This window comes from Bombus huntii, unplaced genomic scaffold, assembly GCF_024542735.1.
Source record: "Bombus huntii isolate Logan2020A unplaced genomic scaffold, iyBomHunt1.1 ctg00000228.1, whole genome shotgun sequence".
Lineage (NCBI taxonomy): Eukaryota > Metazoa > Arthropoda > Insecta > Hymenoptera > Apidae > Bombus > Bombus huntii.
The window spans coordinates 1-17,981 of record NW_026099446.1 but is presented as its reverse complement, the minus strand read 5'-3'; the positions used below and the strand labels follow the sequence as shown (position 1 = coordinate 17,981).

At 35.5% G+C, this 17,981-nt stretch overlaps 1 pseudogene; it reads right to left on the bottom strand.

The window, feature by feature from the left end:
• Positions 1 to 17,862, bottom strand: part of LOC126877722 (omega-amidase NIT2-A-like) — a 50,619-nt pseudogene extending 32,757 nt beyond the window's left edge.
• Positions 17,863 to 17,981: the final 119 nt, after the last annotated feature.

The window sequence follows — 17,981 nt, the reverse complement described above, 5'->3', positions numbered from 1 at the left end:
TATAACGTATTTAACATATATGATTGTTAGAATATTAATAATTAATTTTTAATTCTATCAGAATTTTAATGAAACTGTCCCTTGGGAAGGAAGAACTGATACCTTGATATCACGGTTTGTACATCCTATATATACGACAAATTTTAGAACATTATATAACGAAGAACCAGATCGTCGTGGCCATGTGATGTGAATAAAAGGACTTGAATTTGATGATATTTTTATAATGTTAGATAACATAACTAAGTATCTTCACAGTAAGATAGGATGACATGGTTTACATGATCTTAATGTTGTTCACTCGAGTGATGATATTATAAGGAAAAGCGTAATATCACAGGTAGGATGATTCATAATTTAGAACTACTAACTCATGTATGTATTAAAAATTAAAGAAATATATTAAATTTTATAGGATATTTATGTTTAGTAACCAGTAATTCAGAGATTGGTATTCATGGTTACTATAACGAGGCTGTAGAAACGCACCCTTTCTTCTTTGCAAATGGTCCTGTATTTATGTCTAAGCCGAAACTGGAACCTCTGAATAATTTAGATTTATTCTTGTTATTTTCTAAAATACTTATCTACAGTATACCATAAGGAATGATACCGTATCGCACCTAATCAAGTGCCTTAAGAAACATCAACAGGATATCACAGTAAGTAATCCCTTATCGACAGATATGTAAGTAAAAGTTATGTGTCATTGTTATACACAATTATGTGTTAGTGTTATACACAGTTATTTATCATTTTCTATTAATTCAGTTGTAGCCACTACAATATCTATGACACTGGTAGTAATTATAAGAACAATAATGATGTTCTATAAGAGGAAATGATGATTAGGAACAAAAACTTACAGGTAAGTCAAAGTATATGTTATTTGCCATTTGAAAAGAAAGTTACTAACTTGGAATTTTTTGATAAATAATAATTGTGCAAAATATATTGGATTTCAAATTTGTCAAAAATTGATATTTAAGAAGCATTGTAATAATATAACATTAATATTTTGATTTTTCAGAAGATATCATGCGGTGGATGGATAATATGCAAAAAATATTAAGCAGTATATGAATTTTCATATTGCGTAGAGATAACAAAATGAATTTTAAAAAATGTCGACACGGTAATAAGAAATAGCATCGTGACAAAGAATATATAAAGACAGTTTCATTTTTTATAAATAAAAATTTGTTGTTCCAGATTTTGAAATACAGTGAAACGTTTAATTAGTATCTTAATATCTTTAAATAATTATTATTTTAGAATCAATTGTAATTGTATCATACGTACTTTTGAATTCGTGCAAGAACATATGTAATTTTGAAGTAGTTATTATTAGGAAACTGTTAGACGCGAACAGTATGCGAAAAGTTAGTATGCAGTGTAATAATTATCAATCAAAACACAAGAATTAAATTCTTGAGGAAAAAATTTCCGGAATTTCTTATTTACATGATTATAGAGAAATCCATAATAAAAAGGAGCTGCTTTCTAATACTTCGCTTCCTTGTAATGCCTACGTTAACAATAACGAGGTTCGACTTTTTGTTTTTAGAGGGATACTGGAAAATTTGAAAGTACAGTACCATTGGGAAGAAAATCACGATATTGAAAACGATATTTGCAAGTAAATTTCCAAAAAATCTGTTTTCAAATTTTCGCTTTCTATTTCACATTAAAAGAAAGGGAGGGCTGCCTTCTTTTTCTGCAAGACAAAACAAACATTCTGAATCTCGTATCAATGAATGATGTCAATAAGTTATTTTTCTTTTCAGATTGAACAATATTCCAGATTTATTCATAATTTCATACTACGCGAAGAATAGACTTTCATAGGTATATAAAGGAAATATTAAGTATAGGAAAACTCTTTTTCGTTGTAGGTGACATATGCTTCACGGTTGAACACATGTATTTTTGAACACATATAAATGAAAAAGTACTCTTATGGAGAAAAAGAATTGATACCTTCGATTGACATTAGATAATGTATATAAACTTATGAACAATCACTATCACTATCAGTTTGTATTTTAGGTGCACACGCAGATTTGTTGGAGTTCTTATAAAATGTACTTCCTGTACGAACGTTTTATTCTTCCAAATTTTACGATACTATGTCTCATATGATAACTATATGGATTAAACGTAATATAAATGATCCGAAAATAGACTCGAACGACATTAATTGTCTTTCTATTTATACCAATATCGAAAATACAAGTAAAGCTGGAGCAATAGTATGCAAGAATGGACTATTTATTATTTTAAACCAAATCATAGCATATTCAGAATGCACAGTATTATCATGAAATGTAAATGAATCAGTTGTAAACGAACGATTTTACTGTAAAATCGTTGCCGCCTTTTTTTCATCTGAAATATAGCAGCAATGAGTACATTCTTTTAATATATAATAAAACGAGATATCTTTATAAAGTTACATATGTCATCACTGGTAACTGTTATCTCGTATGACACCAAATATACCGTTAGTATGGAATGATATTTTTATGAAGATATACTTTAATGATAGATTTTATGAATGAAACGTTATATAAGAAAAATTATCTCTTGTTATTCTATGAAGTGTAGTAGCTAATGAAGATTAATTTTACGAAGTATTAGAGCAAAAGAGAATTAAAAAATTAAAAAGATCTAAATAAGATTGTTCGTGTGGCTTAATTATCTCAATTCTGGTACACCACTTGTTACATTCTAACTAATTAGCGCTAAACAATAACTTGCAAATATTAAAGATATTAACACCTAAAGGTTTTCAGGAAATTTTATAATATTTGATTATTGTATATCTAGTCATTGATTGATAAAATTTCTTGTATAAGCATAGATCGAGGTTGACGTCATACGCAGATTGCATATCATTGACAGGTATCGTTTTAATTTATTTTATGGCTAGAATCGTTTGAATATTATACGAATAATTATTTCCATTCGAACGATTAATAAATCACGTACCTATAAAAGATATATTACGAAAAAGAGGTGACGAAACAAAAAAATATTGGAAATTCCGTTGTCATTAGATCAATTACTTTTGCAATGATTTTTATTTCCATGTAATTACATATGAAATGGCTAATTCATTAACATCTCCTCGAATCGAATATAATTCGTTACACTTCACAACGATTCAAATAATGGACGGGAAATATATAATAACTTTCCTGTCCTTGCGTTAAAACAGTACTGTACAAATCAGATGATACAACCTAACCCCAACCTAACCCCAAAAAACCCAATTACATCCACATTGCATGACAGCACACTTGCAATGGATTTTTGTGATTTCAATGTCACAGACAATGACACAACTAATCAGAACACGTTCGAGGCTATAGACATTGAAATTACCGCGTGTTTAATACGTTTAAAGCATAAATCTAAATTTCACGCGATTATTTCTTTGTACATTGTGAAACTCTTAAATTATCTTAATCGAATAAATAATCCTAATGTAATAAAACATCTTGAAATAGACCTAGATATCTGAAACAGAAACTCGAAGGATAAGAAATCCTAAAAGGTACTAATCCTAAAATAACAAACTCCTAAATAATAAACAAGTGATAAAACCTGTTATAAATAATAAACCTTACCTGGAATAATCAAATCCTAACTAATCGAAAATAAAATAAGGCAAGCAATTCTTAATCTTTCAAGTAATTTTTCCGAAAACACAGAAAGATAGAGAAATTAAAAAGACGCAGCACAAATTGCAGCACAATGAAAGTTTCGGAGCGATGAATACGATCGTATTAAACTAAATAATTTTCAAAAGTGAAATTACACTGAAACGTATATCGATGATATTTGTCATTTCTACGATCTGTTTCGCTTGATCGTGCTTCTTTTCTGATGTAAATTCAATTTATAATACGAACTAAGTTTCCTTTATTATTATTAGTCCTGCGTCTTTTTAATTCGTCACTTCTTTTATTTCAGAACAATGACGGGCTCCAAGATGCTGTTCGGATGTTTGGCGTTAATTGCTTTTCTGCATCCATTAGTTCACGTTTGTACTTCGAGTAGTACAGCTCAAGGTTTGTACTTCGAGTTGTCTTTTTCCATGCACTTCAAATTCCAATACGATCTGGTCACGTGGCCTTCGTACAATTTCGAAATTTTACCTGTTTGGTAATCGTCAATGAAAAAAGAAGTTATGCGTGACCTCAACACATTGAAACAATTTTTATGATTTTTTATTTGCCGGTTGGTCAGCAAGTTAATGGAAAAATTTCACTTAACTATTCGCGTTAATCTCTTCGGTTTAACTTTTGGGAAATGCTTCGTTAGCTTCGGGAATATTCCAACGATTCGTTTTACGTACAAAATAAGCATGATAAATATTACATCACGGTAATGTAATATCGGAATATATTAAAGGTGTAATTTTGTTCGATTAATTATAATTTATTAATAATGGATTGAAAATACAGATATTAGTTAGACAGAGAAACGATGTTTGATTAACAGGAAAACTAAATGCAACGCTCGTATTTACAACAAATAACTTGACAACTATTTGGTAACTCTCTCTCTCTCTCTCTCTCTCTCTCTCTCTCTCTCTCTCTCTCTCTCTCTCTCACTAGCAACTCTAACACTCGACAACACTCGCAACTCAATTCTAACGACTCTATGCTTCGACGTCTCGATCAACTCTGATTCTCGCAACACGCACACTTTTCGATTCGCTTTGGATAGCGAAACCGTCCTTCTTCTAACGTTGTCTATTGTTTCCCTCATACCTATGTAAGAACTACCAACTACGTGCCTTTAGTCACGTAGGCACTCTTAAATGTAAACGAACCACAGAAACACGACGTACACGGTTTTTCTATTTTCAGCCGATCTCCAATCAAAGCTATTCTACGATATTACAATCGGCCTTTCCTGACAATCACATCTGCCCTCAGATGTGCTCATCAGCGCCGCTCGCACTTACATCACTATCGTCAGCATTCCACCATTTCATGTGATCGGCTGCCGTGGAAGTTGTACGTGGCCCTTCGTGCTCCCCCTCTCGCTGCACTATGCATCGGTCATTTCGCAGGACTTTTATCACCCGATACGGTCCAAGAAACTTCGGATGCAGCTTTAGCCCGGGACCCCTCTGCATCCTCTCGATTGCCACTAGATCTCCCGTCCTGTATGCTGTCGCCTTCTTGCGTCTCCTGTTATACGCCCGCTTGTTTCGGATTTGGATCTCCTCAATCCGTCTCTTTGCGTCCGCACGCAGCTGATCTCGTTCCTCTTGGAACACCGCGGCCTGTTCGTCCTCGATGCTACTGCTCCTCTTTCGCTCTTCCTCTATCTTCCTCTCCGTTGTTTGTTTACCCATTTCACTCTTGTCAGGGGCTTTGATCGTCGTGGCAGCATCGTGACATTTTCGTAGGCTCGGTTCGTACATGGAAGACGTTAACAACTTACCATCTACCGAGACTATGATCTCTTCTTTTTCGAAGGTCTTCACGTTCATCGTGTCCTCGACAATCCCATCGTCGTCCTCGTCATCCACATCCTCTGTATATCGATATTATTGTAGGGATTCCGCACGTGCGACTTCCCTTGTCTTTTCGTTCGCCTTGCATTCACTCTCTTCGAGTCTATCCGAAAACTTGAAACAACCCTCGCACCCGCAACGCTATCCTTCTCAGTAAATTCGCAAATATCATCAACAACATCCTTAGCCAGATTCTTCCTCCTCGTGATGTTCGCTAAGTCCTCCTGCTGGCCGCAAGAATCCGACGAGGACACCATCTCTTGGTCCACTTTACCAATCACCACGTGTCTTGCCACTATTCTCCGTTCCTCCGACACTTGCTGCACAGCTGCCCGATACTTCTTCAAAACTTCTGCTAACTCTTCTTTATTTTCTTCCAATTGCGACAGTAGCTCAGTTCGTTCGCGACTAGCTACATTAACACGATCTTCTGCTTCGGAACGTTGCCGCAGTACTTCCTGCAACGAAGCCTGCGTCTCATTCGGTTCTTGCTCCAGTGCCTGTTTCGCTTTAACTGCAACTGCTCTAGCGCATTCTGCATCTTCTAACTGGTTCTTCAGCTGTCGTAAAGCTGCTTTACCCGTCGAGTCACCTTTCGATCTCTCCAGCATCGTTTGAGCGTCTCTTAGCAATGCTTTGGTTCTCTTCAAATCTCTTTTTAGCCTATGTTGCATGTCCTTAACGTGTGACAAATCTATCTCACTCGCCTGTGTCTCTACATCTATCTTGAGGACTTCCGGACACTCATCGGGATTTTCGTCCTTTATTCTACTAATAAAAGATTCTCCCCCTTTTATACTTATTTCAACAGTGTCCAAAAAGTCTGCGCCAATAATAAGCGAATGTTGCATCACTGTGTCTGGAACTACGTGTATGGTTATACAGTACGACTCATTGTCTATAATAATGTTCGTGGAAAATTTCCCGAGCGTAAAATTCCTTCCGGAACCGACACCGCCAAATCCAACGATTTCCCGACTTAATCTGGGCGCTCCGATTTTCACATGCTGATCTGCTCGCATTAGAGTCAGCTCACTACCGGTGTCTATCAACGCGCTCAATTTGAAATTTTCCATCTTAACATCCTTACCACGCCTTGTTTGTAACGACCGAAACACGCTGTAAACTTTTTTTGAGGGCTCACCCAAATTGTCGCAACTTGATGCGATGTGTCCGTACTCCCTACATTTGAAGCAATTGTAGCATCGCGTCTTCCTCGCATCTCCAGATCGACCGGGTTCCTTGTTCCTCTCGGTTTCGGACAGCTTCGCCACCGGCTTTACCCTGTTACTCTTCGGCTCCTCAAATTTCGTCCTCATCTCCATATCTCTTTTTATCGCTTCGTAGCGCCTGAAACGCTCTTTTAATTGCTCGATATTCCTGGCTCCGTATAGCACAGTCTTGTTCGCGACCTCGTCGGGAATGCCTTGAATAATGTAGTCTATCAAGGATTGCGTATCAACCCTTCCTTGTTTTGCAATCCCGCACATGTGATACATATATTGTTGCAGACTCTCATCTGCTTTCTTCTTTCTATGGGATAACTCGCCATGTATCTGTTGGTCGCTTACTACATTTTCAAACTCATTCCTCAACGCCTTTTTTAGCTTTGCCCAGGACTTCGCGCATCGTTTTTGTCGTACGAAGGCCTGAGCGGAGCCTGCGAGTAATTTCTTAGCATAGGCCACCATGTGGGCGTCTGACCAACCCCACACTTCTGCCATTTCCTCGAAGTCTTCCACCCACTGATTTACCCTCAGCAGATCATCCCCGCTGAATTTCTCTAATGAGTCTTCCACGTCTTTAAGACTCAACATCGAACCGACGCATACCTTCTGCTGCTACTCATCGCGGTCCTGATACACCGCTCGCGTGCCTCTCCTGTATTCTCGCGCGCCTTGTTTATCGTCCTCGCCTTCACTTTCGTCGGAGCTCTCTTCTTCCGACGATACATCGTCTCCTTCTAGGGCCGCCTGTAGCCGCGCGCGTAGTTCGGATTTTCTTCCCGTTACCTTCAACCCCAAGCTAACGAGACGCGCTCTCAGCTCTTTCGTCCTCAGCTTCTCGAGGTCTTCCTCTCCCTCTTGACTGCGTTCGGCTCTCTGCTTGCTTCTTAGATCTCGCTGGTTTGTTGGTTCTTCGCCACGCTTCGAATCCTTAGGAGTAGATCGACCAGGTTTGCACGCTCTGTTCAACCTGGCAACCAGCACTGATCTCGCACCGGATATAGGCAGATTCATCTGTGCGAGCTTACTCCTCAGCTCCTCCAGCGTCAAATCCTCTTCACCCGACAATCGTTCGTCTTCAACGTTTGCCATTTTATTCTATTCTTTTCTACTCCCGCAGAAATAGCTCCGTTAAATCGTATCGTTTCTCTGTCTTATTCAATCCCGGACGAGCCCCCACTTGTAATATCGGAATATATTAATAATGGATTGAAAATACAGATATTAGTTAGACAGAGAAACGATGTTTGATTAACAGGAAAACTAAATGCAACGCTCGTATTTACAACAAATAACTTGACAACTATTTGGTAACTCTCTCTCTCTCTCTCTCTCTCTCTCTCTCTCTCTCTCTCTCACTAGCAACTCTAACACTCGACAACACTCGCAACTCAATTCTAACGACTCTATGCTTCGACGTCTCGATCAACTCTGATTCTCGCAACACGCACACTTTTCGATTCGCCTTGGATAGCGAAACCGTCCTTCTTCTAACGCGTTTTTAATACGCGATGGCGCTATCACTTTCTAAAAGCGTCGTCTTTACATTTCCGATGGCCACGGGCACATCCGACTGCCAGATATACAATGTGTTATAAGAGTATCATTACCATACTTTTCATGAAAAGAGCAATTTTTCTTGATAACTATACTCTGTAACATAGATTGAAGTCGCTGATTTGATCCCTCTGATATCGTTGTCTTATGAGAGTCTCGTCTGGTCTTGATTGGTTCTGTTGACTCTTATCGTTGTGAAAAATCGATTCGTTGTGTACCTTTTTTGTATAGAGAATTATTTTGTGGTAGAATATAATGTTGTAATATTTGTGGTCTTTACTTTACTAATTTTGTCACTGAGCCGCTCTTTGGTTCGTTGAGCGATTCATATTCCGCATATATTCCGTACTTGCTTCGCTTGGTACTTTTATAATTTTCGCAGTTACAATAAAAAATTTAATTCTTAACAGATTAAAGATTTAACCTCTTGCTTTATAGTGTACAATAATTTTTTTTTTTTTTTTTTTTTTTTTTTTTTATAGGTTATGTGATCCATAGTTTGAGTAAGTAGTACATATATATATATATTTACGTGACAAGCTTTCATTTCAATCTATATTTAAGATTAATATTTTATCAGTTTCTGTTCGTAACAACATCGAAGTAGTCAATAAGTTTGAAGAGTATAATTAAGGAAGTTATGAAGCAAGAGGTTAAGAACAAATTCTGAAAGAGGTTATGTACAACTCAGTAGTACTGCTTTACATTACTTTGCGAATTACTTTTCAAGCATAAAAATAGTTTAACAGCCATTTATAGTTACTTCCTTACCATTACATTCATTAAATTCGTTTGATTTTGTAAACAAAATAACCACGCTGACCAGTCTCTTATTTAAAATAGAATTATTTTGTCATATATCCAACAGTTTACTTTCTCTTCGTAAATATTATTAATAATTTTATCAATTTCGTATACTTCCATACTTCGTATAAGTGACAATGAATCAGAAGAGTTTCATGGCAATATTGAACAACATACAGTCAACTACAACACCATTAGATACATCCACCATACAGTCAATTACAACACCATTAGATAACAGCAATACAATAGATTATAATTTTCTACGTGTCATTGATTCATCATCATCATTTTCCATTTTTTTAGCATATGTAAAAACCATCCAATTTAAAGTGTTTAAATAACAATAGCCTATACAATATAATTTTATGTAAAAGAATTGATTATACCGTGCTTTAAAACCGTGCTTTAAAATCGATATACGCTGAAACAATACATCCCTCTGCGCTTCCAATTTGTTTTCGCACGAAGAATCAGTCCACTCATTCAAGGACTACGAAAGTTCTACTGGGATGAATGAAAACTTTTGTCTGACCCGGTGTGTATACACAAGATGCGCGAATCTCGAGTACAGCTTGCATTAATTAAAGTAATTGGTTGGTTTGGCTCTATATATATTCTTACTCTATATATACTTATATGTACTCTATATATATTCTCTATCTTATATATACCATAAAATATTTCGTGAAATCGCGTATTCGTGTCTAATGTCAGGGATTCTCTTTCCATAAGTCTGCGTTTTCTATATTATCTTTCTTCCTTATCAGTAGGCATTCTCACAATTTGTGATTAATACTGCTCGTACAGGAATGTTAGGTTTTTGACGTTGTAAAATTTCACGTGAAATAATAATGCCTATATATTGACTAATTTATCAATTAATTAAATCCGTGTATATCAAGTTTTCTATAATTTAGTACTTTCGTGTAACTACAGAAATTTGATGCAATATAAAACTTGATTAAAACAGCGATTCATTGGGAAACGAGAATAATGATGCAAATATCTTTGTATAGTTTTTATATAGGATTTCGATCGCATAATTAATCAGTATCTACTTACCAATCTTTAACTGAAGAATGTGAAGAAGGGCTGGCGGTATATAGACCGCAATTACGATCGTTTTCATGTAAATTGCCAAGCTGCTGTACATGTTTGTTATTCGTAAAAAGTTGCGATGACAAGCGGAAACAAATGAACAATCCAAAAGTATCTGCAACAGAAATCAGAATACACTCGTTTTCGCATGGTTGGATCAATTTCGCGTGGGACTAACCTGATTGAACCTAACGCGGGATAATTGTGTTAGGGAAGTGATACATTTACACTGTACATGAGAGTGTGTGTGTAAGGGCCAGAGGGCGTCAAGGTCTTAGTGGAGACAAAAGACTGTTGCCAGATGTTAGAAGAATCTAGGATAGTCGGTTGGCGACAAGCGTGCGTGCAAGACGTTCTTCAGAGTGTAATATAGATGTATAACTGTTGCGTGGGAAATATAGTCAATTATTTGTATTCCCAAATCCTCGAATTTCCTTAACATGGTAGCAGAGCGTGGTTACTAGTTTTGCAAGATATTTAGTGCGTGGTTACGATCTTGCGAGTGAGTTTTCAGTAAAGAAAAAAAAACTTTCAGAGGAACAAAATATACTTCGAGCACGTAGGAACGCTTGAGTAAGAAAAGAAAAAAAAAGAAGAATCAATTAAAATGGAGAGATCGGAAATCATGATACCTATATTCGATGGTGAGGATTATGGAATGTGGAAGCAAAGAATCACGATGTTTCTCAAATATAAGGAATGCGAGGTTGTTACAACTAGAACGAAGAACGAAAGAGACGATGAAGACTGGGACAAAAAGGATTTGAAGGCGATAAATATAATTTATAGTGCAATATCGAACAGACAATTGGAGTATGTTAGGGAAGGAAAAACGGCGTATGATATAATAAAAAGGTTCGATGAAATGTACTTGAAAGAGTCGACGGCACTGCAGATCGTATGCAGAAGGAGATTGGAAAACATAAGACTGGAGAACTACACTGATTCAGCATCATTCTTTAACGATTTCGAAAAATTAATAAATGAATTAAAAAGTGCGGGCGCACAAGTAAGTGAGAGGGAAAAGCTGAATTACATGCTGAATACGTTACCCGAAGAATACAGCTACATAGCGGACATAATAGACGCATTGAAAGAAGAGAATCAAACGGTAGCGTATGTGAAAAATAAAATAGAAATAGCAGAGAAGAAAAATAAATCCAATCGAGGAGAAAGGCAAACCAACGCCTTTTCTGCAAAAAAGGAAGGATGCTTCAGATGTGGAAGATTAGGACACTTTGCGAGAGAGTGTCAAAATGGCGTCCAAGCGGGAAGCAGTAACGGCTATTGGCATGGGCCAACACGTGGTCGAAACAGAGGAAGAGAGAACAAAGGCAATACGAGCAGAGGACGTGGAAACTTTCATCGTCAATCAAGAACCGGCACGGGCGAGCATGGAAACTCAAGAGCAGGCATATGGACAGCAACGGCGCACGCAGCAAACAGCAGTGAGACGAATGAAATAAGTAAGAACGAAATAGTGTGGCTATTAGATAGCGGTTGTACCGATCACATAATTAATAATATAAATTATTTCGATAAATCTATCGACCTAAAAGAACCGGTAAATATATATTTAGGCGATAATAGACCGATAAAAGCGACAAAAGTTGGGAATGTTATAAGTTATTTTGAAGCATTCGGAAAACAAAATAAAATAAATATGAGGAAAGTATTTTACGCGAAAGAAATGTCCGCAAATTTGATTAGTTTAGGTAAACTAACAGACAATAAGAATACGGTTATTTCCAAACGAAATATTGCGAAAGTAATAGATGAGGATAATATACTTACAGCTGTAGCGTTCAAAGAGAATGGGACATATAGAATAAAAAGTATATTGAAAGGGAAGAAGCACTTAGTAAACAGCGCCGAACGTAGTGGTATGAGTAAAAAGGAAAGATGGCATAGGATGCTAGGACACGTAAATTTTAAATATTTAGAGATTTTGGGTAAAGAGCAGCTAGTGACTGGCATACCGAATGAATTTGAAAAGGAACTTTTGAAATGTAGGGTGTGTATAGAAAGCAAAATGCATAACTTACCTTTCAAAAATAATCGAACTAAGGCTAGGGAAATAATGGAAATTATTCATACGGACGTATGTGGTCCCTTTAAGACTACCGGATTCAATGGAGAAAAATATTTCATTTCATTTATCGATGATTATAGTAAAATAGCTAGGATCTATTGTATAAAATCAAAAGATGAGGTCTTTGATTCTTTCGTACAGTTCGTAAATGAAGCCGAAAATTTAACGGGCAAGAGGTTAAAAATATTAAGATGCGATAATGGTAAAGAATATTTAAATAATCGAATTTATAAATTTGCTAGGGATAAAGGTATAAGAATAAATAATTGCCCAACATACGTACATGAATTAAACGGGACAGCGGAAAGGTATAATAGAACAGTGATGGACATGGCGCGTTGCTTGTTAGCGGAAGCGAAAGTACATAAAAGGTACTGGCCGGAAATAGTTTGTACAGCGGAATAACACCAGCTCAGATAAATGACCCTCTAACTTACCTTTGTCCTCGTCGACGTCAGTGATTTTAAAGCTAGTTATAAAGTGCACTTCTCAGCCAGCGTCCACGGCAGTCAATATTATTTAACGGGTCTTAACGCGATGTAAAAAGGGAAAAAGGAGGAAAGAAGGAACAGGGAAGCAAAGAGGAAAAACGAATTTTTCATTTTCTCGAAACTGGATCAAGTTTCAGGCTGCTCGCCAAAGAGTCTGTAGCTAACGAGACAAGATTAGACAAACCACGCTTTAAAATCCCCACAGAACTATAATAATCCTCGAAATCAATACGATTCGTCGATCCATCGCCTGATTAAAAAATGAGATAGGATGAAGCTCACTAGTCGGCCTTTGAACTTTCAATAGTGATTCTCTGTAAATGCTTGAAATTGACGCTTGGATTCTTTCCAGATTAACTAGCTTTGCCCCTCCCTCCCTTTATCTATTTTCTTAGATCGACTTAGACTGCCACAACATATTATCTTTCTTCTTTTCTTTTCTTTTCTTTTCTTTTCTTTTCTTTTCTTTTCTTTTCTTTTCTTTTCTTTTCTTTTCTTTTCTTTTCTTTTCTTTTCTTTTCTTTTCTTTTCTTTTCTTTTCTTTTCTTTTTAGTGGTTAGAGATAAATTTTTCATGTCCTGACTGATAGTTATTTAAAAATACGATATCGCGATTGCTCGTCAAATTTTAAGCCAAGATCTTGACGTAATATTACACAAACTAGCCTCGCTATGTGTAAAACAAAAATAATTCATGCCCGTAATAAAACCGCTGAAAACGAGATCGATGTCAATGAAGTTGACAATGAGGTACGTGGTAGTGATAAAAGTCGATTAATCTTTCTTTTCGAAAATTCAGAGATTCATCCGTTACGGGTTCCCTACGTACTCGTACAAAAAAAATACAGGACAGTTAGAAGTACAATTAATTGATCCTAACATCGCCGTACAAGGAGTCCTAATAGACTTCGCGAGCGCAGAGTAGTACGTGATAGAACAAGCGACTTAATTACAGCCAAAAATCATAAAGCCTAGTAATTCACCGTTCGCGAGCCCCGTGTTACTCGTGAAGACGAACAATGGTTCAGATAGATGATAGGTAGATTTTCGAGAACTAAATAAATATACGGTCGCGGATCGGTATCCTTTACCCCTCACTGCGGATCAAGTCGCGAGATTGCAAAAGCGAGATATTTTATTATTCTGGACATGGCCGGTGGGTTTCTCCAAATCCCTATTCATCCTAATTCTAGGAAGTATACAGCATTGATTACCCTCGATGAACAATTTGGATAATAAGTTGTTGTTTTCTTCGAATTCTTTTGTGCCTTTGTTCGATCCATTCTAAGTTGATCTAAGAAAATAGATAAAGGGAGGAGGGAGGGAGGGGCAAAGCTAGTTAATCTGGAAAGAATCCAAGCGTCAATTTCAAGCATTTACAGAGAATCAAGCGGGCTGGTTAAGGTCGTGAGTTGAGCAATTATCCCGCGTTAGGTTCAATCAGGTTAGTCCCACGCGAAATTGATCCAACCATGCGAAAACGAGTGTATTCTGATTTCTGTTGCAGATACTTTTTGGATTGTTCATTTGTTTCCGCTTGTCATCGCAACTTTTTACGAATAACAAACATGTACAGCAGCTTGGCAATTTACATGAAAACGATCATAATTGCGGTCTATATACCGCCAGCCCTTCTTCACATTCTTCAGTTAAAGATTGGTAAGTTGATACTGATTAATTATGCAATCGAAATCCTATATAATGGCTACAAAAAATATTTGCATCATTATTCTCGTTTCCTAATGAATCGCTGTTTTAATCAAGTTTTATATTGCATCAAATTTCTGTAGTTACACGAAAAGTAACTAAATTATAGAAAACTTGATATACACGGGATTTAATTAATTGATAAATTAGTCCATATATAGGCATTATTATTTCACGTGAAATTTTTACAACGTCAAAAACCTAACATTCCTGTACGAGCAGTATTAATCACAAATTGTGAGAATGCCTACTGATAAGGAAGAAAGATAATATAGAAAACGCAGACTTATGGAAAGAGAATCCCTGACATTAGACACGAATACGCGATTTCACGAAATATTTTATGGTATATATAAGATAGAGAATATACATAGAGTACATATAAGTATATATAGAGTAAGAATATATATAGAGTATATATAAGTACCAAAAATACATCCTAAGACGTGTATGCGATCTACGCTGTATGGGACGTGTTATAAATGGTTTCCGCTACTCAACCGCATTTGAATTTGTGAACACGATCGAACAATTGACACGAATTATTAATTCCCGTCTCTACTCTAGTAACGATTTGCTTTGGAACGAGGTCGAATCGTTCTGATTCCGCGCATGATTAAACAAAATAAGTACAGAGGACATCAATTACTTGGATGGCCTTCCTGAAACTTGATCCAGTTTTCGAGAAAATGAAAAATTCGTTTCTTCTCTTTGCTTCCCTGTTCCTTCTTTCCTCCTTTTCCCTTTTTACATCGCTTTGTTTTACATCGCAATTTACATTTATTTGTAAAGTTTGAATCTCCTCGATATTGAAGATGTTGAAGCTGCAAGTATGTATTTCATTTTAATCCATTCGAGACCGAGATTTAATTGTAAGACGATACCTAGGTGTCGCTACGATTTGAATGTTTAGTTAGAATGATTCTGTGTTTTACTCTCTCCAGGGTATCCTTTTCATACTTTGATTTTAAATCGATGACAATCTTAAATAGTATGCCTCATATTTTTAAAATATAAAATTATATACTATGTTATTCTATAATGTATTATGTACAGTTAAATATATAATATATAATAATTCTATATTGAAAAAAATATGAAATTAACATGATATATACATTACTACGTAAGTTATATATAAAATATGTATATTATACCCTTGCCTACTGACTGATATGAATTTTCTTTCGGTCTCGAATGCGTTAAAAGAGAGCGCAAAGAAGGCGAAAATTACTTATTGTAATTAGTAAATCGACCTGAGAGGCAGACAGATACAAGAAAGAAGGAATATTATATTAGCGGCATTATCATGTTTTTGCTCTCTTTAAGTCTTTCATCGAGACAGACAATCTACAGGTATTAATCGACCAATTTTCTCCAAGCTGATAACTTCGAATTGATGTTTCTATATAAGAAGTGTTATGTGTTAATCTGTCTAAATGTTTAAAAGGTGTTATAAATTAAATGTTGTTAAACGATACGTAATTGCCTTTTGATCGTAAATTTTACTATCAAGGGGTCTTTTATGTATGCGTAATCATTGTGAATTATAACAATTTATGTGATCGATATTAAAGGTGTTTAAAAAGCATGTAGTTTTTTTTCTATATTACTATTCTCCTATATTATTATCCTATATTATTATAGCATTCCTATATTATTATAATATCCAATTACATGTTGATACACAAGATATACAGATTAATTATTTATAACGTTTTGGTTTTCTTAATTGAGTCATTCATTTAGTACAAATGATAAGAAATTAGTAATAATTCACAAAAAAAGGATATCGTAGTAGAAATATTATAAAAAAACATTTTCTGTTTTAGTGTAGAGTTACTCCTTCTTACAGACAGTGTCGTACAAATCTGTACGTCTCTGAGAAAAATGTAGGTATCTGAGCCCTTACTTCCCTCAACAACTTTTAGATCTGATAGAAAAAAGAAACATACGAAGTAATAAGTAATGCTTACTAATAAATTCAACAAATACAGAGGAAGATGGTTAAATCGATAAATTAACGAGACTAAAAATTAATTACATCATGGATCTCTCGCTTTTAATTTTAAGCTGTAAATTACCGATATCGGTGACTGCCATATTCTCTTGAGTTTCCAAATCGTAAAAGAATCTTTCCCCCAGGGATTGGTCAACTGTGTATGTCCCCCATGCGACGTAACTTGCTTAAGGAACACGAGCCGGTGATATGCAGGCAACGTATAATTGATTATCATTCGCTCTGAAACGCTGAAGTAATGACCAGTGCAGTGGTCCAGTGGTCATATTGAATGCCGCTGGATATATTCAGCATTTGGCAACCTAACCCAGAGAAGCAGGAAATATGAAGCCACCGAATACCAATTAACTTCGTAGTTGCACGGTTCACATTCCATCATTTCTGAATATGCGAGGACAGTCCTCTTATTGTGCTTTTAATTCTTTTATTTGTTTCATTTTCAGCAAATATACTGGTTTTTTAAATTAAGCTTCTTTTTATACAGAGTTACAGATTATATTAATTTTATATAGAATATATTTAAGAAAGATATTTTAATTTTTTGCTAGTTAAGTATTGATCGATTAAGTTACTGTACCTTTGTTCCGATAAATGCGTGCCATTTCCTCGAATCTAATATCATAGCAAATGCCAATACCTATTTTGCAGCCCTTCACATCGAACGTCGTTAGGGAGTTACCAGGACTGAGTGAATCACTCTCTCGAAAAGTAATCTTATTAGGAATGTCGATGTCGAATAGATGTACCTAATAACATAAAAATGTAGTCGCTAATTCTATTGCTGCAACTTTTGTAATTTAATATCAAAGTTACCAACTCCTAAACTTTAATTATTTTTTATTTAATAACTGACAGCGTTTTTTATCACTTTCTTTTATTAAAAAATCCTATCATTTAATAATGTTTAAAAAGGAGAAAAAATAAGTATAAATATATTTTAAGTATGTGAAAAAATTTATACAACACAAACACATTACAACAAAAATGGGCGTTTCCCGTATCATAACGTATTTTATAAACCGTAAATTATAGAATTGGTTATAGTATACGTATGTACATATGTATATTCCTAAATTATTCCTAGATAGAGTCACTTTCTTCGCCCCAATATTTTCAAATTCAAAGCCATAAAGGAATATATTACTTACCTTTCGGTGTTTTGCTATCAAAGTTCCATCGGGACCCCAAATAGTACAGGTATTGTACAATTTAGCGCCCTCTATTTCAGGCATCGTACCACCAAACTACATAGATGTTGTTTTCTTTAGCTGCGTTCGATGAAGCAACGCTCGTTTTCACCATCAGGAATACTCTCGGCGTATTTTGGAAAGTACTCTGCATTGCAATATTTCAATTAATGAAGAATAACTGTCTTTTGTTCCAACCATAAATTAAATTGAAATGTTTGTCAGTTTTTTATTTTTTAAATTATTAAAATAACTAAGTTT